The sequence below is a fragment of the Macrobrachium nipponense genome, chromosome 4 (assembly GCF_015104395.2).
Source record: "Macrobrachium nipponense isolate FS-2020 chromosome 4, ASM1510439v2, whole genome shotgun sequence".
In the NCBI taxonomy this organism is placed as follows: domain Eukaryota; kingdom Metazoa; phylum Arthropoda; class Malacostraca; order Decapoda; family Palaemonidae; genus Macrobrachium; species Macrobrachium nipponense.
In genome coordinates this window covers 33490734-33516615 of record NC_061100.1, presented here as the reverse complement: position 1 = coordinate 33516615, position 25882 = coordinate 33490734, and the positions used below count along the sequence as shown (strand labels likewise).

The following is a 25882-nucleotide window of genomic DNA, read 5'->3' as shown; positions in this document are numbered from 1 at the left end:
TAACCCACATTTTATTCTGAGGGTTTATCTTGGTTGTAATGATAATGATTAATTAGGTAAAATAAATAAATACGTACTTCATTTATTTCACAATGTTTATTTTGCATTGTAATGTTGTAAATTCAATAAAATACAGTCGTTCCAACTCTAGATTTTGTCTAGTCCACAATTGTGTAATACTGCAAGTCCTGGATTGCCATCATCTGAAAAAAACAAGATATATATTACTGAAAATATTATATATTATTGATAAAGTGAATAGCAAGCTGTATCATATAACCCTCTTAGTGGGTTGTGGCTGTCCCCCCCCCCCCCCCCCACAAAAAAAAAATAATAATAATTTCTGGTCCAGAAATATAACGCAAGTCCTGGATTACCGGCTTCTCATTTTTAATTTTGAAGTCTCACTCCTGGTGTTATCTCCAATGCTGACCTGTATTTTCTTTTTTTTTGTTGTACTCTTAGTACCCTACCTTATTGATCTGGAAATACAGGCAACAAATTTAGTATAGGTATGAACTACCAACTGACAATGCACATATTTAATACACAGAAAAATATACGTAGGAAGTATTAGACATATTTCGGGACCAGACAAATTCAGAAAATTTTAAACCAATACATACTAGGCCCTGGATTCCCAGTAAAATGCTCATTTTTAACACAGAGGTTATACGTAGTAAGTATTAATGTATTAATGGACCTGACAAAAATTCAGAAAATTTTCCCAATACATACCAGACCCTGGATTACCAGTAGCTTCCTGTATTTTTGACACTCTAGTCTCCCTTCTGGTGTACTCTCCCATTCTCCTATGTTGATCTCTATTTTCTTCAGTTTGTAGTCACTCCCCCATGACGATCTGAAAACTAAGGAAACATTATTACTATTGAAATGTGGGCAAAATAAAAGACATACTGTTATTTCATACCTTTACAATCAATATGCAATGAATAAAAGTTAAGGAAGATAAGCCCAACATAAGTTATGAAGATATGCACAACAAATTTTTTTAAAAAATCTCCAATTGGAATGTCACAAACCAAAGCTTTGTTACCTTTGTTAATGCTAACTAGACACGCTAGTCAATTGTACCCAACTAGGCTAACTTGACATTGAAAAAAGTCAATTATACTCTACTAAGCCAACCTAGCACTTTAAAGACGACCTTGTTGATGTATATATACAGTGAACAAGTTCTCATCTTTTGCTTAACAGTGGCGTTCATCGTTGGATGAGTGGTTTTCGCGCTCGGTTGCTAATCCGGTGGTCCTAAGTTCGATTCTCAGCTCTGCCAACTCTGAATCAGAAGAATTTAATTCTGGTGATAGAAATCCATTTCTCTATATAATGTGGTTCAGATCCCACAATAAGCTATAGGTCCCGTTGCTAGGTGACCAATTGGTTCCTAGCCACGTAAAAATATCTAATCCTTCGGGCCAGCCCTAGGAGAGCTGTTGATCAGCTCAGTGGTCTGGTTAAACTAAGATATACTTAACATAGTTTAACAGTGTAAACCTTGTTTAAATAGATAAAACAAATAACAATCTCTACTGCAACTGTTTTGCGTTTCCGACCAAACATTTTGAAACACTTATTTCTAAATAGGAAGCATAACTGCTACGACTTTGTAGATCAGCTTCCATCGAACATACCAGAAATATTTAAATACTGAAGCTTTAAGCTTTCTCATTCTTTGAGAGAAAACAAGCTTATATATTACACTGTAAAATACTGTCACCACTTACAACACAAAATTATTGTGGTCTGATAAACTCACATGACATATCAAATTTTAATTCTGGACATAAAACTTAAGTTTTTAGTAACTTAAATATATCTAACATGATAAATTTGAATATACCGAGATTATTTGAATATATTGAATATGTAGTGTTATACCAATCTCATCTTGCAATGCTTATTACCGATAAAAAATTAATATATAACTTATATACATCTAACATGATAATTTGAGTATACTGAATAGTGTGCCACATCATAAACTCCTCTTGCAATGCTAATTACTGATAAAATCTAACGACTTATCCATTCAAAATAAGCTTAAACATCAGTCATTCTCTACATGTCAAGACAGTTCATGAAACACCTGAAACAAGTCAATATTTATTAATACATATCTCGTAAGGGGTAAAGTAAAGCCAAAAGCCAATTACCATCATTAACTTAAGAATCACAGGCTGGCTGTTTACTCAGGACACTTGTATTTTACCCACCAGGCCAAGCAAGCTGCATCCACTAAGATCAGCAATGTCCAATAAGAGTCAGCAATGTTAAGTGGTGGAACTATTTCTTTAAACATCCATTATCCTTTATACAGATTTAGTGTCTTATTTCAAATCACTACTCCTCCAGACTGTCTACAGCAAGCCTATAATTATGGGAACAGGATCAGAAGTCCTATTAGGTACTAACTGAAAGTAGAGGAAAACAAACTGAGCTATGATGCTTTATAGTACAGTACCAGAACTGTCTCCATGAGGGAGTAGGAGATGAAAAACAGACACCTTCTGATTAGTAGCGCAGATCAAAAACTTCAATCAAAAGGGTATTTTTTTAGTAAGAAGAGACATGTACTTATCTCTACCATGCCATGAAATTCAGATGGTAATTTCAATTGCACGTAAGGAAATGTAAATAAAGTATGAGACAAGCATCACCAAGAACAAAATGGGATTAAAGCTGTGTATAACATAAAAAAACTGGCTCAACTCTTCAAAGTTAGTGAAGAACAAAGAAACAAAGCAAGATAGTTTTGACAAAAGCCTAAAAAAAACCAAAAAAAAAAGAATTCACACACACACACACACACACACACACCAGGTCTCTCCAAGTAACTCTACAACAACTATAAAATCCTACAGCAATGAATACATAGACTAAGGACTGAAATGGCATTAGAACTCAGAGGTTAAATTATTCCAAGTGAAAGGAGTTCTGACAATAAGGCACAGCCTTTAAAAAATAAGATACCTTCCTCGTTTCACAATAGTCTCTCTAGGGCTGGGAGGTACTCTATACTTTTGCATGATGACCTACTCAGTTTTATAATTCTATAACATGCCTTTACAAACTCAACTGACCCTCATAAGGAAATTGAAAAAAATTACAAGTCAACAATAAAGCCTATCTGAACAAATCTATAACCTTATCAAAGTATTGTATTTAAAAGTTCCAACATAGTGAACTACAAAAGTACACAAAACTTGTTGCTTATTGAAAACAGAGCACCAACAAAGAAGGAACACTCCTTATAACAGCCTTACATGCACATGAAATTTAGTTCCAATTTTGATTTGTTGTACAGGTGTAACAGATTTTATTTAAAATGAATGGAATTCAAAAAGAATATAGAGGAAAACCTTTGGTAAACGAAAAATGCAGGACAAAACATGTGTAACTCAGCAAGTAGTCTTATTTTATATAGACCTATAAAATTAAGAATGAACACAATGTAAACATAAACAATTACATATATTAAAGCAATTAATAAAATGAATGCATACAGACCTAGACCTGGACGTGGGATATGCAAACACGAGTAGTACACTATTACTTATCCTTCAATAGCATCTGAACGGCGTGATCGGTATGGTCTTGGCCGGCCACCTCTGTCGCCTCGAGTTCGATTCTCTGCATTCCAATGAGGTGTGAGAGATGTGTATTTCTGGTGATAAAAATTAACTCTTGACGGGGTTCGGAAGCCACGTAAAGCCGTTGGTCCCGTTGCTGAATAACCACTGGTTCCGTGCAACGTAAAAGCACCATACAAACAAACAAACTTATCCTTCAACACATAATGTGTGTAGTCACATTTATACTTACAGGAATTTGTGGGAGGAAACTAAATTATTAATATTCTTAACAGATTATAAATGTTTACACAACCTTCCTGCTAATAAATATAACTAAATAAATAAGCCTATTTCTATATACATACTCTGCTGGGAAAAGTACAACTTTTGAATATGTAATATTTATAAAATATGCAAAATCCATAAAATACTTAAAACTCACTAAAAGTTTCAGTTCCCTATCAAAATAAATTATAAATAACTTGTTGTATTCAAATAGTACATTAACACATTTTTTAAGTAGCTGTTGAGCTGTGAAATGATCACTCAGATAACTGAACTCAAACTGGCCAAACAGTTTATAAGATCCCTAACCTACGTATGGCACCTTCTCTTAGCCCGTACACGCACGCACACTAGACTGCCTGGCCTATTCTTTATATACTAACAAACAAAGAAACAAAAGAAACAATAAACAAACAAAGAAACAAACAAAAAACCACACACTCATACACACATACGCTTCTTCACTTGTGACACAAAATATGGATAGCATCACTAAAAAGAAGAGTACTGTCATGCTTGGTGAATCTTGCCATACACAACAGACTGCTTAAAGTTAATAGGTGAGGGGAAAATTGAAAACAAAGACAGTGCTGGAATGACGATGTACAATGAGCAACTAAAGAGAAAAACGCAGCCTTCAAGCTCTGAGACAAGACATGCAAGGATGAGGATACATGTACACTCAGTTACAAAAGCGGTGTCGTCCCGCCAGTCCTGGCTCGGAGAGATCATGCCCTTCTTACCCTGAAAGTGGCCCACGTTCAAACAACCAGTACATAGTTCGAATGGTTCGAAAGGGAGGAGGGGGAAAAGGAAAATTACAGTGATCACGCAAAGAAATCAAATATTGAATGAAATATATATGGACACACAGAGAGAGAGAGAGCGCTTTCATTCCTGTTTAGTTATTGATCTGACTGATATACTTGAGACCTTCTGCTTTAAGAAACATGTTATATATTTTTTGGAAAATAATTATTATGAAATCTTATCACATCGTATTGTTTTTAATTATCATTTTCTAAATAAAAATGCCTTAAATATTGTTGGAACTGACTATTAATATTAATATTATTCAGACGAAAATATCCTTTTTAATTATCCTATAAGCAGCTGTATTTCTCTCTCAATCTCTCTCTCTCATTCTGTCCTCTGTCTTATATTGCCTGGATTGACTATTTAAATAATGGTAGATGTTTGATATGTTGTTTGGATGTGGCCAAGGATCACAAAACCGTAAATGGCTACTCTACCAACTTGTGCGAGGCTGTATCTATTTTTGCCCTAAACTGACTGGATTATAATTACCTGTATTACCAATAATATACGAATCTGGTCACAAAGATGTTCCACACCAGGTTTTGTAGCCGTGGGTTGTATAAGTCATCAAAGCATCAGTTTTGCAAGGATATCATTTTATTAATTAATCTATGCTAAAAACACACTACTGGATATCCTAATGTAGTACAACAGGATTTGTATTTAAGGCATAACTTCGTTGAGTTACCAGTATTTGAGTGTGATGGGCCACTTGGCTCCACCCCTCACAAGCATCTAGGCTACTTATAGAAAGCATTTCAATTTGCTATATTTCCTATATTATAGAATATTCATTATATTTCCAAAACTTTGTGAAAATAAATTATGTGAAATGAAATGCAGTTTAATGTGTGCATCGGTGCATTAATATACTAATGATGGTGGGGTATAAATTATGTAGGTGTTGCAAAACTGTACACTATTAACATATTTAGTATCAAATTATTTGGGGACAGACTTTAGACCTGGTCAGATCGATCGTGGCCACGGATCGATCACGTCTTGGCTATCCATCCCCAGCCCTCCGGCTCATGCTTGCTCACTCACTCCGCCTTCTTCAGTGGTAACGTCCAACAAGCCTTGTTCGTGTTCACCCTCCAGCTATACAAGAAACCCACCATTTTCGATGTCTCCTGTTCATTAGTCTTTTATACAGCGATGTTTCTATTTTTTTGTAATGAAAAATTGTAAACATTTGGAAAATAAATGTTGTATGAAATACTGTCATCCGAGTATTATTTTTTCCAAAAAACATCCATCAGAACAATCTCATAATAACTAAGACATTTAAATCCCGAACATGAGGAGGTGCAAGGGTAGAAGGATATTTATAACGAGGTGGGGGTTGAAGGTGATGGGGAACAGGTAATATTGGGTGACCTTAATTTAAGTCTTAACGGGTTCGGTTATCAACATTTATAAGGTAATGATAGTAATACCTTTACTGATAGCAGTCAATATCAATGACTAAGTCGCCATCACGACTGGCACATAGCGTTATAGGGTTATTGAGATCATCTTTGTATATCTGGTTAATGTCCGTAACTATCGTGGTTCGCCCACGAGGTAACGTGCCATGGACGATCTGTATAACGCCAGTGGTCTTGACAGTCATGTTTGCAGCCTTTGTGGAGGTTTATTTGGTAATTACGATTATCTACAATTAGATGTTAGTCGAGGTCATTGTGTTTATCTATACGTTTGGAATAACTGTTCTAACAATGTTGTGCTCTGTAATTTATGTATTATATACTTATCTGTGGCAACGTTTGTAGGGATGGCGGTGGCAAACTAAGGCAACTCTGTTGAGCATATACTTCAAAGGCTGCATAAACAACTGTCAAGACCACTGGCGTTATACAGATCGTCCATGGCACGTTACCTCGTGGGCGAACCAGGATTCATAACGTAAACGATAGTTACAGACATTAACCAGATATACAAAGATGATCTCAGTAACCCTATAATGCTATGTGCCAGTCGTGATGGCGACTTAGAATCATTGATATTAACTGCTATCAGTAAAGGTGTTACTATCATTACCTTATAAATGTTGGTAAGTGAACCCGTCAAGGTCACCAAATATTACCTGTCCCCCATCACCTTCAACCCCCACCTTGTTATAAATATCCTTCTATCCCCGCACCTCCTCATGTTCGGGATTTCAATGTCTTACAGTTATTATGAAATTGTTCTGATGGATGTTTTTTGGAAGGTAAAGTAATACTCAGATGACAGTATTTCATACACAATTATATTTTCCAAATGTTTTACAATTTTTTCATTACAAAAAATAAAAACATGGCTACGTAAAAGACTAATGAACAGGAGATATCGAAAGTGGTGGGTTTCTAGATTAGCTTGGAGGGGGAACACCAACAAGGGGTGTGGGACATTAGCCGTTGAAGCCACGAATAAAGGCAGAGTGAGCAAGCAGCGTGAGCCAGAGGGTGGGGTTGGGGTGGGGGGGGGGGGTGGCGGTGAGGAGGGGGAGATGGTTAACTAAGACGTGACTGATCTGCCCAGGTCTAACGACTATCACCAAATAATTTGAGACACTAAATATTATGTTAATAGTAACCGGTTTTGCAGCACCTACATACTTTATACCCCACCATCATTATTTTAATGCTCCGATGCACACATTTCACTGCATTTAATTTCCTATAATTTATTTTCACAAAGTTTCGAAAATAATAAATATTCTATAATATAAGAAATAAAGCAAATTAAAATACTTTCTATAAGTAGCCTAGAAGGTTGTGAGGGGTGGAGCCAAGTAGCCCATCACACTCAAGTACTGGTTACTCAACGAAGTTATGCCTTAAATACAAATCCTGTAGTAATAGATTATGATATCCAGTAACGTGTTCTTAGCATAGTTTAATAAAATATCCTTGCAAAATTGATGCTTTGATGACTTATACAACCCACGGCTACAAAACCTGGTGTGTAACATCTTTGTGACCAGATTCGTATATTTTTGGTAATACAGGTAATTATAATCCATCAGTCTAGAGCAAAAATAGATACAGCTTAGGACAAGTTGGTAGAGTAGCCATTTACGGGGTTTTGTGATCCTTGGCCACATCCAAATAACATATCAAAAAACATCTACCATTATTTTAATAGTCAATCCAGGCGATATAAGACAGAGGACAGAATGAGAGAGAGGAGCTAGAGAGAAGAGAGAGAGAGAGAGAGAGAGAGAGAGAGAGAGAGAGAGAGAGAGAGAGAGAGAGAGCTGCTTATAGGGTAATTAAAAAGGTTATTTTCGTCTGAATAATATTCATATGAATAGTAAGTGCCAACAATATTTAAGTCATTTTTATTTAGAAAATGTGACAGATTTCAAACAATACGATGTGATAAGAATTCATAATAATTATTTTCCGAAAAAATATATGTAAACATGTTTCTTAAAGCAGAAGGTCTCAAGTATATCCTTAAGATTAATAACTAAACAGACAGGAATAAAAACTATCTTTCTCTGTCCATATATATTTCATTAATAAAAGCTCTCTCTCTCTCTCCATATATATTTAATTCAATGTTGCATTTCTTTGCGTGATTACCATAATTTCCCTCCTCCTTGTTGTTGTTTTTGATTTAGCTGACCTTGTGTCAGCACGGGCTCTTGCTCACAGAGCAGCCCGTAAAAAAACCTCCTCCCATTCGAACCATTCTAACCACGTACTGGTTGTTTGAACGTGGGCCACTTTCAGGGTAAGAAGGGCATGATCTCTACGATGGCGGGGCGACACCGCTTTTATAACTGGGTGTTACGTACATATAGTACAAGAAAGGGGGGGAAGAGGCTAAAATGCTGGTGGAAATGGCAAGGGGAAAACATTCAGGAAAGCAGTGACTGCGGAAAGATGTAAAAGGGGCAAAACACATAAAAATGAAATTGGAGAGATTAAGATTGAAAATCAAGGTATGTACGGAATGTTGGCCGAGGTCTGGATTTTCAAAAACTTCAGAAAGAAGGAAATAAACAAGAAATGGACATGCAGACATATTAAAAGAGCCAAAGGAGAGCATACCAGCTGAAGAGATAATGCAACAACTTTAAGAAAGCAAGAGGCTCCATTATCCACACATCTTATCAGACTGAAAGAAAAGGGATAGGACCAGAAGAATGGATAAAGAGCCTTCTAGTCATGGTACACAAAGGAAAAGGGGATGGATTGCAATGGAATAAGTGCTGGAGGAAAAGCTGAGAAACAACTGTCAGTTTAACTTCATACAAGGGAGATAAATACCAGAAGCATTATTTATAATGTGACAACTATGGAAAGAGTACCAAGCAATTTGGAAGGGACACTTGTGGATCTTGGAAAAAAAAAAAAAAAAAAAAAAAAAAAACTAGTGATGTTACTCTACTTCAAACACAATACTAAGTGTGTCCTTCATGGATCAGCACTGAGACTTCAGCTCTTTATCATAGTAGTACTGGACAATTTACAAAGATGTCGGAAATGGGGGTCACCGAGTACTGCTTTAACCAGATGATCTATAATCTGAGAAAGTGATGGCAAAGTTAAGAACGTGGACTGAAAATCAATTAAGCCAAACAAAGCTTATGGGGACTGGAAAAGAAGCAAAGAAAATACGTACTACTATCAGGAAAGTGGTCATGTCATTACTGTGGGGAGAAAGTGTGGAAAGTACACAATTTTGTATATACGTAGATTGTGTCAAAGATGGTGTCACAATGTATTAAAATGACAAAATATACATGAAGTAAAGAATTTGTGATAACTAAAATGCATTACAAGAGTAAACAGGGGAAAGGGGGGGTTGAGAACCTTATATAGGAATGTCTTAGAAGTACAGCATTACTGTAGCCTAGGGGACCCATTGGGCAGCGAAGTAAGAATTGAGAGAGCAGTAAGAAACAGTGCAGCTGCAGCACGGATAAAATGGAGATAGCTGTAGTAAACCAAAATTACTACAAACTGTTCTCAGATTTGACTCATAAAATCTTGACCTAAGCTGGGATAATGAGTATAAATATTGCAGAGACATTGCAATATTTATACTCATTATCCCATACTAGGTCAGGGAGGGTAAAAAGCTTGATACTTGTTCTGCATATCTAACCAAGAAGATGCAAAATGAGTGAAAAATTGAATGTGATGAAGATTAAAGGATGAATTATAGTAAAATGACAATAAATGAACTGCAAATTGACTGAAAATTAACTATGATGAACTATAGATGCTAAATGATAATAAATGAACTGAAGTCATAATATATTAAACTGCTTTGATCACAGGGACGGTAAGAATGGTTTAGTTTCTGACCTTCTGAAATAAATGATCTAAATACCCAAAATCTGGCTCACAATCAACATGTTTTTACGTTGCATGGAACTGGTGGTTATTCAGCAACGGGACCAACGGCTTTACGGGACTTCCAAACCACGTCGAGAGTGAACTTCTATCACCAGAAATACACATCTCTAACCCATCAATGGAATGCCTGAGAATTGAACTCGCGGCCATAAAGGTGGCAGGCCAAGACCTTACATTACACCTAAAATACGTACTTTATCTTTGGACAGTTTCACATCTACTTAATATATAAAACAAAGTATTATAGCTAAAAAACTCCAATGTATATATACAATTTTGTGGACCTATTTCATAGCCCCCATCAATCTTTGGGTTGCTAGTAAACACCATATTGTGATAGATTATGAAATCTCGATCAAAATCTCATTATGAAATCTCGATCAAAATCTCAAACTAGTTACCAACTTAGTGGACTTTTCTTTAAGGTAGATAATGGGAAACTGAAGATCTTGATGATATTGAGGCATAGGTACCTTATCTCATTACTCTAAACGAAAGTCAATACTAATTCCATAACAAAAAAATTATATAAAAATCAACACGTTTATATAACTTACAATTCTATGCAATTTTACTTATGGACAAATCAACTTGTGAAGTATATGGTATATCATTCTATTTCAAAATAAGGGTAAGCACATTATTGTTTGATTATGAAATATTCTGGTTCTTTCCCTAATGTGAAATAGCATTACTTCCTACCACCACCATTTTAAAATACTGGGATTTTTTCTTTTGCCATTTTCTGAAAACATTGTAATGGAAAAAGAATTTCACTGATGTGACTGAATGAAGTTCAGTGAAGCTTTCGGATTGGTACTTAAATGAATCTGTACTTCTAGGGTAAAATATTTGTACTGTATTATCATTTATTGTATAAATAGAAAAAAACTGTATATTACATAGAAATGGTGCTCAAATTTTAGGGTAGGTATTCTTACATAGGTAAACTGAAATTGTTTAAAAAAAGGGTAAATTTTAAAGTGACCCACTTCAACCATAAGCTCAGTGATACAAAGCAACTGAAAAGATGCAACTACAGAACCTTAACATTCATCATCAAATTATGGTGGGAAGAAGAATGTTAGGAAAAGGGAATTAGAGAGACAGTATCAAGATGCTAGGATAAAGAGGACTGATATCAAGGACTGAGATGCTCTAGACTCTTGGCATATGACAAGGGACGAAAAACAGTTGGCCAGCAAAACAGTAGATGAGGATGTAGCAGGACAAAGACCTGCAGGATGACTCAGGTAACCATGAAACCACCTGATCGGAGTTCAGGCAGAAAGTGAAAGGTGGCAAAAACTTGTATATTCAGCCCAATAAATGGGAAAGCTGATGCAAGAGCATTTACGGTGTGAATAAATCACACCAAACCTAGACAATTTCAATATTTTAGATAAACAGTAAATTTATAAATAAACACTGACAGGTATAGTTATTAACCTGCCTTCCAGACAAAAATCACCAAATCTACTTAATTGCCAGTAGATCACTCCAAAAGTCATACTGTGCTTGATTAGAGCATAGGTATATTAGAAGAAAAATCTTGAATTTGTAATGTCAACACTTAAAACATGCATATACACCTCAATTTGTACTTTATCTTGTATGCACCTAAGAAGCTTGAGTGAAAGACAATATCCTGCCCAATACTATATAAGGATATGGACAGAGTTATGCTCCCATGGTAATGTCAGCAACACTCGGCAGATGTAATCGTTTGCAGGACCAAAATGAAAGATGGCTGCTGAGAAGTTTGAGAGGCTAAAATAACCAACTGCAAAACTGCTACATGCCTTCCATTGTACTTAAAGCTGCAAAGGACAGGTGTTCTTTTTTGCCTTGTAATTCATCTGTCCTTCAAGCAGTCGACCATGTTGATATTGTTGAAGCAATGAGGCATTACCTATCTGCCAGTATGCAGAGGAATTTGATATAATTTACAACGAAAACCAAGACCAGTGCATGTCGCTGCTCCTGAGATCGCTTCAGCAAATTACACCTACGGCAGACATAGACAGAGGCGTCGTCAACTATGTGCAACTGGCAACATGATTGCAAGGAGGTTTTGCCTTCTGTCACCGAGGTGTGAAACTGCTACTCTTCCTCTCGTATTTTCTACAGTATCTATGGGTGATCTCCCTGGACGAACTTTACCAGAGAGACCATGAGATGTATCATTATTGTGCACTATGACATTTTGAGATACCTCACAAACATTCCGCGCTACCACTCCGCCACACAGATGTTCACAGAAAACCGCCGGAACAACTTAAAAATCATTGTAAGGCGAACAGTATCCAGTCTGATCACCTGAGTGAGAACAATAGCAATTCGCTCATACAAGCATCCAAAGGAGTGAAGCAAGGAGATCTAAATTGTGGGAAAGATGGGAAAATAAGGCGTTTGTTCCCTAAATGACTTAATCTCTGTAATTAATGATAATTTACTTTTGCATTATTACTTTGAATTTTATCAAGTTAGAGCTTTACTACATTCAATATTCGTATTTAGCCCTCTGGACATGACTACTGTAATCACCTAAGGTCTTTGGCTGGAATTTAATTTGTGCAATCTCTGCATTAACGATTATAACTCAATGCTCTATTTTTTTTTATTTTATTATTATTATTATTAGCTTATATATCTTTAAGGAATGGACTATACGGACTATAAAATAGAACCTAAATCCACAATTAGAACCAGGGCACTTTTGGAATAAAGCCTCCGCTCTTAGCCCAAGAGTGTGGTTAGTATAAGCTGTACAGTGGAGAGGAGGATGCAACTTATCTTCTAGGGCTCAAGGTTGGAGACATTCAATACTTCAAAAAGTTGGTGGTCACTGTTGCTACCCAAGATGATAATGATGGCAACCGGGACTATGTTGCTAGTACTGTAATGACCAGATTCAGCAATGGCTCAGAAGCACTCTCAAGAAGTTTTTCGACCATCACAATCTTGACAGGAAACAGCTATGTTATGGTTTGGTTGACTCCCTTCAAACTGAAAGGACACATATTAGGCTTCAGCAACAGCAGTCCTACTGTCAAGGGTAGGCTTGAAGAACACTTCGGGGCTGGTCCCACATAGAATCCAAGTAATTTGGTAACCCCAAATACGTACTACATCACAACCAATGCCAAGTGCATCAACCACTGTTGTTCAGCTGCCACACCCATTAATCTCCACATCAGTTATCTAAATTAATGTGTCTCACTTCGCCTCCAAATAACCCATGACACTGCCATATTTTCATCTGTTCAAACATCTGTAAATGTCAGCACAGGGTCACTTGCATGTGCTGAGGTGGCGTAGTAATGCCTCTTGAATGCCCACAGCAACATGGAATACTACCTTCAAACAAGCACGTGGAGATGTCCAGTTCAGTTAACTGAAAATTACTTTCCATGGGTTCAGTACTGAAGGAGAGAGAGCTACAAGGAGTTACAAGGATTAGGAGATCTCAAAGACTTATTAATCTATCCAAGGAGACATCGTGTGCTCATTATCTCTTGGAGCAAGTTTTACTGTTCATTCACAGAGTCCTAATGATTTTGTCTCGCTTTCTTTTAAACTCTTCCACACCGTTGCTGTTTACAACTTCTGGCAGTTTACTCCATTTGTCACATATCTTGTATATAGAGATCGAGTTCCAACAATGGGATGCGTTTTATCTTTTCGGTTTTTCTAGTTTCCATCCATTACTTCGCCTAGTTTTTGTTTAAAGTAAATGGGTTACTGTCTAGTTTTGTTATGCCTTTCAGTATTTTGAATGTTTCTTTAGATGTTCAGGCTCTCTAGTCGTTCAGTACATAGTATTATTCAAGTTTTACCATAAGGCATGAATGTTACTTGCTTCATACATAGTGCTACTGTAAATCTTCACTAAATTAATCTGTTTGGAGTTGCATAATTGGCTGGCCGGTAGATCTAGTGTACCTATCCGCGGCGGCCCAGAGTATGGCAGTTGCGGTTTTTCTATGCAGTTTTACCTCCTGAACAAGAATTTGAAGTAATATTTATTCGGACGACTCTAATTGACCTTTGAACTCTATCCTACGGTAAAGGGGATTCCCATTGGGAACCGGGGTTTTGGGTTTTGGGGTGGGGCAAAACCCTAACTAAACTATCCTACGGTAAGGGGACCCCCAGTGGGAACCGGGGTTTTGGGTGGGGAGAAACCACTTGGGGGGGGGGGGTGATTTTGCCGTGTTATTGTGGTATTTCCCACATTTATCACTTTTAAAAACAACGAAATACAGGCGGAAATAAGAGATAACAAAACTAGCGATAGTGGAGCCGTTTCACATCCATATTCGTCTACTACTACTACTACCACAATACTGAATCCTACTACGCATGCGCTAATGCTACTGCGCATGCGCTAACTGTAAGGGAGCTTTTGGCCTAAACTCAGACTGCTTAGTGAGGAAAGAAATGGGGGTACGGGGGAGGGATACATGTATTTAGCCAAACACGTTACAGTATGACCCCTACGTTGCTACCGGACTGAGTGAAGGATTGGGTTGGTACAGGGAGGGTTCCCAGATTTGGCAGTTTCTCACCAAATTTGGCTTTTTTTCCCAATTTGGTGGGTAAAAATTCATTCACTTTGGCTGGTTAGTGGTATTTTGGCTGGTTTTCAAATACTTTCTATTTGAGCTAAACACTGATCCACGTTTGAGGAATCTCTCCCCCAGATTGGGAATTTTTTGAAGGTAAGGTTTTCAGGAAAATCTGGGGAATTTCTTTTTGAATAGGTTTTCAGTAAAAACTGGTAACATTTAAGCAAAATATGTAGATGGAATTAAAATAAAAATCACACACACACCAGACGACCACAAAACAGGCCGCCGGATTCTCAGAAGAACGAGCCTCATTTCAAAATTTCAATTCATTCTCGTTTTTTTTTCCTGTATTCTTATATTAGTTTACATTATCTAACTAAACTATGATGCGCTATACAAGCATATATGATAAAAAAATATGCATTTATAAAGATAAATATAACGCACACAAGCATATATATATAATATGCATTTATAAAGATAAATATAACGCACACAAAACAGGCCGCCGGATTCTCAGAGAACGAGCCTCATTTCAAAATTTCAATTCATTCTCGTTTTTTTTCCTGTATTCTTATATTAGTTTATATTATCTAACTAAAACTATGATGCCGCTATACAAGCATATATATGATAAAAAAATATGCATTTATAAAAGAAATAAATAATAACGCACATATATTTGCCGGTTTATTTGGGTTGGTTTGGATTTCCATTTGGCGGGATTTTGGCTGGTTTCATGGTAGACTTTGGCTGGTTGGTAGTGGTGTCATCTGGGAACCCTGGCTGGTAACCATACGTTGAGTTACATAAAAGCATTTACCTAATTTGTTTATTAAACATGTTATGTGAATTCTAGTGTTTATTCCTTTTCATTTTCCCATAGTATTTGTTATAAAAATAAAAAACTGTTTTGAAATATCCCCACCTAATCATTTCACCATATATAAACTTGAAATATTATGTTATAATTGAGGACAGACACCTAAAAATGCTACGTGTTGATATAGAACTCAGTTTTAGGACGTTTCGATACTACCTAACCTACCTGTTGTTTACGTGAAATTGCACATTGCGTTGCATATTACATACACATACTCCCTATATCATTTATACACAAGTCAATCCCTCCCCCTTTCCAGTATTCACGACTGGCTCTTTACGTTACACCATCCATTTACAATGCATTTCTCACCGATACTAATATCTAGATTAAAGTTTGCCATATTATTATAAAACCTACATTTAAATATATAACATTTAAATATATAGATTTGCCATTATTTTTATAAAACCTACATTTATATTATTCCATTATACACTTTTACAGACATTACAATTTACACCTCCCTTCCAGTTTCCTTACTATTATGCAGTTATGTATGGTTACTTTTTACATTTTACAACAGTCCACACCCATCAAAGTTAGGTTTATATGTCATTTTACCTACTGGGGGCCGAATCCCATCCCCCGGTTAGGCAACATACCCTTAGGTTTAGTTTGTTATATGTTGGTTTACCTACTAGTTTTACTTCCTTGAAGGGGGGGTTACCCGGTTAGGCTAGGTTGGTTAGTTCTTCAAGGGTGGATACCGGGGGGGGGGGGGGGGGGGGGTGGGGGGGGGGGGGGGGGGGTTGGTGGGGGGGGGGGGTTGGTTAGGTTACATTCCCTACTTGGTTACCTACTAGGTTAGGTACATTCCTTACTAGGTTAGGTTAGGCCTTTAAGGGGGGTACGGGGGGCGAAGCCCCATGGTCAGGCAAAATTCCCTACTAGGTTAGGTTAGGTTAGGTTGGTTAGGTTACATTCCTTACTAGGTTAGGTTAGGCCTTTAAGGGGGGTACGGGGGGGCGAAGCCCCCTGGTCAGGCAATATTCCCTACTAGGTTAGGTTAGGTTAGGGTTACATTCCTTATACTAGGTTACGTTAGGCCTAGTTTTTCCCTACTAGGTTAGGTTAGGTTACGTTCCTTACTAGGTTAGGTTAGGCCTTTAAGGGGGGTATGGGGGGAGGGGGGGGCGAAGCCCCCTGGTCAGGCAATGTTCCCTACTAGGTTAGGTTGGTTAGTACATTCATTACCAGGTTACGTTAGGCCTAGTATTTCCCTACTAGGTTAGGTTAGGTTAGGTTGGTTAGGTTACATTCTTACTAGTTAGGTTAGGCCTTTAAGGGGGGGTACGGGGGCAAAGCCCCCCTGGTCGCAATATTCCTACTAGGTTAGGGTTGGTTAGGTTACAATTCCTTACAGGTTACATTGGCCTAGTCCCTACTAGGTTAGGTTAGGTACGTTCCTTACTAGGTTAGGTTAGGCTTTAAGGGGGGGTAGCGGGGGGCGAAGCCCCCTGTCAGGCAATATTCCCTACTAGGTTAGGTTAGGTTAGTTACTTCCTTACTAGGTTAGGTTAGGCCTTTAAGGGGGGGAGGGGGGGTACAGGGGGCGAAGCCCCCTGGTCAGGCAATATTCCCTACTAGGTTAGGTTAGGTTAGGTTGGTTAGGTTACATTCCTTACTAGGTTAGGTTAGGCCTTTAAGGGGTGGGGGTCTTTAGGGGGGTTACGGGGGGCGAAGTCCCCTGGTCAGGCAATATTCCCTACTAGGTTAGGTTAGGTTACATTCCTTACTAGGTTAGGTTAGGCCTTTAAGGGGGGGTACAGGGGGCAAATCCCCCCTGGTCAGGCAACATTGCCTACTAGGTTTAAGTTCCCTACTAGGGTAAGGTTACCATCCCCTGCTAGGTTAGGTTATGTTAGGTTGGTTTGGTTCTTAAGGGGGGTTACAGCAGGCCCAACCCACCCCTGGTCAGGGCAACATCCCCTACAAGTTTAATTAGTTTTGTTATATGCTAACCTAGTGTTTATTTGGTCTTTTGTATTTTATTAAAACAACTATAGGACCCTTTTACACATTTACCACCCAGGACTTAAAATTCCCAAATCCACCCCCTCCTGGGCCCGTTATATATGTATTTGTATTATTTCATATTTTGAACCCATCCCACATTTACATTTAGTTCCTTAACTACCCATTTACTTTTATTACCCTTAACATTGCCAACTTATCTTGTTAAAGTGCTTGTTCATTTACCTCAGCCCACCACGCCTCAACCAATAGCATCAAAGCATTTTTACTACTCCACCCCACCTCTCCCACCCTGTTTTCTACGGTCTGGCCTCCTGCCACCTCCTAACTGTAGAACTCCAACACTGTTGAATCTGCCACCATGACATCCACTGCTGCATCTACTTCACGCTCGAGCCCCAGCCCCTCACCAGAACTCTTTTGCCAACTTCATGTAACAATTGTTACATGAGTTACAAAGATTTTTCTGCCTTTTACTCAGGTAATTATGATCGACTAATCGGTTTTTTGCCAGGACCATGGCCTCCTGAGAAAGCAGGTCTTTTGCCCCCATTCAGTCGACTCCAGATACGGGAGGAGAATGTATAACTTCGTCGGGTACTTGGCTGTTGCTTATTTCAAGCTGCATTTTGAGGAACCCAAGACGCCCTTCCACGCATTCTTAAAGCAGGCCTGCTGCTTTGTACCCTCCACCCCTTTAAGGTAAGGTCCAAACATTATTCTTAATTATTATGTTTTTAGGAAAGTGAGTGTTAGGCTTTCGCCGAAAGTTGCGTCAAGGTATGTTTACTATTCAGTGGGGTGCTGCTAAGACAACTCGTACCTTCCACCTTACCCCCCACCCCCCCCCCCCCCCCCCCGCCCTTAGTGAAACATATGGCTCGGCTCCGTGGTGGTTGGGGAATTTAAACATGGCGGCTGTGTTTACATTGCCTTCACCGTAACGAATACTTGGTACCTTCCTATAGGACCGTTCTTCGGTGACTTAGACTATGGCAATTGACATTTTCTATGTTATTTTAGTTGCTTTACAAGGGTTGTAAGGAATATTTTTTTCGTTTGGTTGGAACTAAACTTTAATATACCTTTGAGTTTGGTGCGGCTATTATGTAACTTTCAATTTCAATTACCGCTTAGTTACAGCCGCCGAATGGATATTACTTTTAAATCTTGTACAGTAACTCAAATAACATAGGAATCAGTCAATTGCCATAGTCTAAGCCACGCGGATTGCTTCTGTAGAAATACCGGCTGGCCTATGATGCAATACTGTATCTTTCATAAAAAAATACGTATGTGAAGAAAAGGGAGTCTAACTTGGATCAGTTGCATTACACTTTCTTGTGCCCTGAAGATCAAAACCTTTTACTCAAAATTCAGCATGGGTAATTAGTGGATGCAAAATAAGCTGGCCCTCTCCTTCACACTTTAGGTTCTTTAGATCTTTAAGCTTATAACCCCCTTTAAAGAATCAAGATGCTCTTCTCCAGTTTATACAGTGAAGTTTGTTTTCAAAATTTACCATGCTTTTATCGTCCAGAATGGTCATATATGTATACATCTTCGTTTGTAACTCTCTTGGGCTTGTACTGGTTACAGTTCCATATTCCTGGTGATGAAAGCAGTCCTGATAAGGAGATAAAAATATTTCTACTTTCAGTCTAAATATCCTGCTCTGAATAGATCTGGCAGACTAAGAACATTATAAGACCATAATGTATGTACATATAAAAGTTACCCATGTTATCACTACTTCACTTACAGTATCTTTTAACCGCTTTAATTCCACCCTCCTCCTCTCCCCCCCCCAAATAAAAAAAAAAAATTTAGTATACACACAGTAAATGATTTTTTGACACTAGGTTGGGTAAGTTTGCAGGTAAAGAGCCTGGCCAGGATGACCCTGCACCCTAGGTTAGGTTTTTTGGGGAAAGTGATGTTTTGGATGGATCCCTGAAACTGCCTATAATAATGCAGTTTTCAACCACTTTTCTGGTTTATGCACGCAAGCCATTGTCTAAATGTGTAATTCCACTCATTTTGGGTTTCCTACCCTCAAACCTCCAGTCTCTCTCTAGGATCTCTACATAACTGTTATACCTGAGAGGTTGGGGAAACAAATAGCTAAGGTAGTAAGGGCCAACAATAGTCTAAAATATGAAATGCACTCTTGTAAGGAGTCAAAAAAATGTTTAAGTTTGGTGAGAATTTAAATTACTACACCCGAGAACAATTTCTGCCCAAATACAAGAACAACTTATTCTTTTGGCTAGCCTATACAGGCAGTCCCTGGTTAACAAAGGTTTTGGCTTATGACGTTCTGAGGTTATGACACTTTTCAATTATATTCATCAGAAAATATTTTCAGGGTTACAACGCTTATGACATCTATCTGGCAGAAGATATATGACTCCAAAAGGAAAAATAATCAATATTTGGAGTTTTTTTTTTTCTCATAAAAAAACACAATAAGAATGCAGATTACATAGTTTTCAATACACCCAAAACATTAAAAGTAAGGTTTTCTTAGGATTTTTGGGGATTTTCGATGATGTTCCGGCTTACGATGTCTCAAGAATGGAACCCCCATCGTAAACCTATATATAACAATCATATAAGGGCCTCACGGGGAATAGTAGGTATTTGAGTGCTTCTGAGCTTTTGCCAACTAGGTAATCAAAGCATAGACTAACCTACTGACAATTCTACAGTCATTCATGATGGAGTATATTTGTAATATAAGCATTATCCAAATTCCTGAGCAGCAACTAGGCAGTCTGTATTTCTAGTACGACTGTGCACGGACCGTAATGAATGGTTTTCCAAATACGAAAGTCATTAGGGAACCCTATGTTCAAGAAGGGATTGGTTAAGGAATTTATTATAAAAGGAACCAAACTCAACTAACGTGCCCTAGCCAACCGTAGTTGGCCATGTTACTTAGTGAGGGGGCACCTGCCCCACGGGGAACCTGGACCCCAGGTGAAGTAAACTCCACATCTTACCAAATGTTTCCCTGTAACAATGTGCATACAATCAGTTCTGAGGTTAATTACTGTTGACCAACAAAAATAATCGGCGAATTCTTAATAAGCAAGCAACATACTATAGAAAAAGTCAATTTCCAGGGAAATACCCGATGCAGAGCAATTACTTGGAAATACCGGGTAGTTTCCTATTAACCTATTTTAGGTAAAATTTCAATACAATCCAACCTACATGAATGACATATTTAGTACGGCCATTGAAACAGACGATTAATATCTCAGTAATGGAAAATGTATGATCTTTAGCTCTCCTTACACATATTAACCTAAACTAATAAAAAATTCAACACTGAAAAATGGTAGTGTTGCAACATACACTATTTTTGATGGGAGTCAATAAAATAACCTTGCACCTAACATATACTAGGCTACATTAATGTAAACGTGCACTCTGTTGCATCAGGCAACGGTCGAACGAAACTAATGAAACTTCATTAACCTATTGCAGCACACTTTGCGAAAGTCAATGTTGAATTGTTGTGATGATACTTGGTTTAAGCTTAAACCATGAGCAGTTCCATAACTTCTATCATGGACTGCCGCCTGAGGATATGAAGTAGTAGGTCAACTCCACCAGTAACAATTACAATTTCAAAGTCTTAACTGGGTGCAATTCCCTATATGATACATTATTTAGCATTACTATGACCTAACCTTTTATGATACAAAGTAATATTACTAAGAGATTAACTTACCGAAGATAATAAAGCCAGATATATCAACTTACAGATACGGAAGCCGGCTTCTGTTACAGGAAGAGCCAGACATTTGTCCTCCTTGGAGTTGGCCTTGGCCTTGCCTTGGTTGAGCAAGTGTTGCCAAATGTAAAACACCGAAATTCGCCAATCAAATTGCGAAAATCCGCTGTTTTGAACACAAATCCACTAGATTTTTCATTTGTTAGTTAAAATGTTATTCTTAACACTTCTAAGATATGCTAGTATAATTCATCATCAAGATATCAAGACTGGGTGTCCAGATGTCCCCAGTTATTTGAGCAAAGATACACTTCAGACTTTGGTTTAAGAGTCTTTAAATTGGCAGCTTCAGTGTGTACTACAATAAACTTCCACTTGCAATTGGGAAGACTGCCAATATCTTATCCTATAAGTGTCATGTCAGTGTTAACTGACAATTAATAGAGAAAAAGCCGCATAAATCTCAGAATGACTTTAATGGATATGAAAAAAGAAGGAAGAAACGGTAGGCATTAATCAGTACCGACAATTTTGTCTTCTCTGTTGTGTTTGTGCTAGAATCCTTGCTGAATTAATCCTCCATTTAAAAAATTAAATCATTATCCTCGTTAAGTTCCTATTTCATAATCAGTTGGAGTTAATAGCAGTGCTGGTGTGCTTACTTCCTCAAATGATAGCTGCACTGTATAATGCTATTGTTCTTATTTTTATTTCACTCTCTTAAGAATATCGTGAGTTTCCAATCGTTCTCCATTCTTTTAAGAATTTTTTTTTTTTTCGTAATATGCTGGCATCAAGTCATGTAGTTCTTAAAATAATTACCGGACTATATTTTCTAAGCTTACTTATTAATTCGTAATGTGACAAGGGACTGTCAACGAATAACAAATATGCTTTCAATAGAAAGCCACTAAAATCTGTTAACATCTTTCAAAATCAACCCGATTTCCCGCTGACCGCATAGTTTACGATCCGCCAATAATGACTGTGAATACGTCAGCATTAGCGATTTTTCGTTAGGTTGGTAACACTACATTCCAATAATAACATTTCCTATCGAAAGTCTTTTAAAAGGTTATAAAGGTTCTATTAACTTCGTTGTACATGGTCAATATATTCAAAAATTAATTAAATGACACCTTATAAATAATGGCTTATAGCTATAAAGGTTGCTTCAGTCACATTTGGGGCAACCCTTGCATTGACTAATCCCTTAGATTATATAGTAGCTAATATGTTCCAGAACCTTTATAGCTTTTATTGTAAAATCTCGTTTTTAAGATGTGCTCATACCATTTTATTTTTCCTTTACGTACGTTAATGTTTTCACCAATTAGCTAATATCCATATGTTTCCATATTCTATCAACTTGGGCATTATATTCGGCGAGTTTTTCAAGCAGGATATAATGCCCAAAATTGAAAGCATATGGAAATATGGTTATTGGGCATTGGCGAAGAAATTAGCGTTAAGTAAAAAAAAAAAGTGAAGTTCATTATACAAACACAATTTCAGAATATAAACTATAATGGTGTCGGGATACATGATTAATTATCCGAAGGACTTGTGAAAGCAATGCGGAAGGGTTGTTCCGAGTAGTATGTAATTTAAATAACTATGATGAATAATCTGGCCTTAGTCTAGGCGAAATTGCTACTGAAATTCTCTATCAGTTTTTTTTATATTACATGAATCTGAAAATACCTGTGACGATCAATTCAAGGGCATATGAGACTAAAAGCAATTCATGCTCACCGGTGCATCTCTTGATAATTTTCCCAGAAACATTAAACAACCGAATCCTTGTTTCAATTTTTTTCGTCCAGACCTTTTTGCAATTTGTTCCTTATAGTGGTAAAAACTATCTACATGACCATAATTACGTTATTTGCCTCTTTAAAAATTCAAACGGCAAATCAAGTCTTTAATGTGTGTGGGCGACCATTCAATGGACTTCAGAGCGTCAGTCCCAGCAAGACAAAGCCTTTGACGTTTGTATAAATGATGAGGACAGGAAGCAGGACTGTTTACTTATTTATCGTGGCCCACAGATGTGACCACGAGCTGAAATTTCGCTATAAGTATTTTAATATTGATTGTATGTCAAACTAAAACTGTATTCTAGCTGCCATGAAAGTACTTAGAGGGGCTACTAAACGCAATGGTCCCCTGGCAGTCACCCGGTTGGCCCTATGATTAATCTTTTTGTACTTTATAGAGCCATCAGTTGTAAGGAAAAAAATAATAAAAAAATAAAACAAAAATATATTTTATATGGAACTCCCCGGAAATAAAGGTATCCTTGATAACGGGGAAATATTTTTGGGTGATGAAGGCTACGATGGGGATCAATGTGAATGAACAGTTTTCACCGAAATTTTGATAGCAATCAAAGGCTAGGTATGAAGAATTACATACTTTATCGAAGGCAGTGAAATATACAGATAAAGGAAAAGTGAATGTTCAGATAAATGGAAATGTTTTCGGTGGGGCTATTATCCGTTGTCACAAATATTTGCGGAGAGAGAGAGAGAGAGAGAGAGAGAGAGAGAGAGAGAGAGAGAGAGGAAGCAAAACATTCATCCAAATGCCATTACAAAATCGCGCCGGAGGACACGGGATTAGCATTAGCCGAAAATCTATCGACCGGCTCTCCAACTAAGGCTGAAAGTCACGGAGTAAATATGATGGAATATTCAAGGGTTAACTCCGTCATCATTTTAGGATTATTTCATAGATTTTCGTTTTGATCACTAATCAGCGTATGTTGTGAATGATGGTATTAATGAGTTTAGGAATAAAATGTTATGCATCTAGACTAGTAAATCAATAATTATCTTATACACACAAACACATACACATATATTTTCTACCTTAGAATGACACTGAATATAGAATTTAGGCTAAAGTCCAAGCACTGGGACCTGTGAGATCAGACAGTGCTGAAACAGATACTGAAAGTGAAAAGGTTTGCAAGGTGCAACAGGAGGAAAACCACTATGAATCAAGTGTTAGGAGAGCGTGGAAAGTAAGATGGAAGAAAGCGAATATGAAAGGAGGTACAGTAAAAGAACGAAAAGGGTTGCAGCTAGGGGCCGAGGGGACGCTGCAAAGAACCTAAAGTAATGCCTACACTGCACCGCGCGAGGTGCACTGACGAGACTACCCGCCCACAGGGATTCTACCTTTAGAGGGAGAGACTATAAATATTTTATTTTTTCAGTTTGCAGCAAGCGCCCACCCTTTCTATATCCCCACAGTCGACTTACTATCAGGTATATTCTTCACAACTAGGATAGTAAAGACATAATAAGACTTACGAAACGAGATTAAAAATGTTCTGGCTAGCTACGAACGGTTCCTTGGAGTCTTTTGAAGACTAACAATAGTAGCTTAACGGCAAACACTTTGAAATAAGACAGTTCTTAATTTGGGCAATTTTTGTATACATTGGTGTTTTATTCTAACTGGGGTGCGACTAGGCTAGGCCACAGAATAAAATATATTACATGGGGCTATTGGGCTAACGTTTTGCGGGAAATGGCGCAGTCATCATCAGTATCATCCACGACTATGTTTGAGGCCCTTTTTTGGCATTTACCTGGTCATGTCAAGATTTATGGAAACAAATGATGGTTTAGTCTGTCAATCTCAATAGAACGTATACTCTTTTTTTTTCCATCTGGTCCATCGGGACCTTTGTGGTGGTCGCACATGGTAACACTGCGTCCTGGGCTTTCAATAGTTACGCTATGTGTAAGTTTTATGTAAATAAAAGGATATCTGGGTGTACATTTGTAACTGAAAAGTGTTTCAATAATTTACTGTATGCTAATTACACCCTTAATATTCGAAATAGGATATTATTTAAAGCACGGGATGCAGTGTTACCATGTGCAAACACCACAGGCGGATGGACAGATGAGAAAAAAAAAAAACCATAGTATGCAATTTTCCAAAGTCTGTCATTCAGCGTTTACGAGCTGCCAACAAGATTTGTTATTACGTGCTGAGGCTACCTTAAAAAAAAAAAAAACAAATTCGCCCGCCAAAAACACGATTGGTTTATACAATTATGTAAGAACTTAAAAGAGGTACAGAAGTAAGAAGAGAATACCAAAAGAATCTAACAAGCATCCTTTTCCTCTAGACATACCCGTTCATCAACTGTTAGACACCCATCTAAGGACTTCAAACTTCATCTCACCATGGATATTAAACATCCCTCCACCAAACACTTCAAAAGCCCTCCAGTGAATGAATTCGACTCCACCAAAGACTTTAAGTCCTTCAGTGAATAAATCGACACCTAGGTAACATACGACTCTTGATTTTTCCCCCTTTCCAGTCCCTTCCATAAACCACAATGGCCTTTCTGAATGACGCTGGAAGGACTGAGAGAGGAGGGGGAAAAAGTATTCGTATCAGAGTGTTCGATAAATAAAGAAGGGAGAGATCTTTGGAACTGAATGGAAAAATTGTTGGCTGGAGAGAGAGAGAGAGAGAGAGAGAGAGAGAGAGAATCACAGCAGGTATCTACAGCAATTTCCCACAGATTCAGGCGACTCTTGCAATTTCTCTCGGACCCGCACCAAAAAAAATATTCTTGTAAAAGAAGCGTCCTGGGAATTAAGCGAATCTCC

The 25882-nt window shown here is 37.7% G+C and overlaps 1 long non-coding RNA gene across 1 annotated transcript; it reads right to left on the bottom strand.

The window, feature by feature from the left end:
- Window positions 1-77: 77 nt before the first annotated feature.
- LOC135210846 (uncharacterized) lies at window positions 78-21636 on the bottom strand. Its single transcript, XR_010313582.1, has 3 exons — window positions 21237-21636; window positions 739-869; window positions 78-203 (listed from the first exon to the last, which is right to left on the bottom strand). It is a non-coding gene; the product is annotated as an uncharacterized LOC135210846 (long non-coding RNA).
- Between the last annotated feature and the right edge of the window lie 4246 nt (window positions 21637-25882).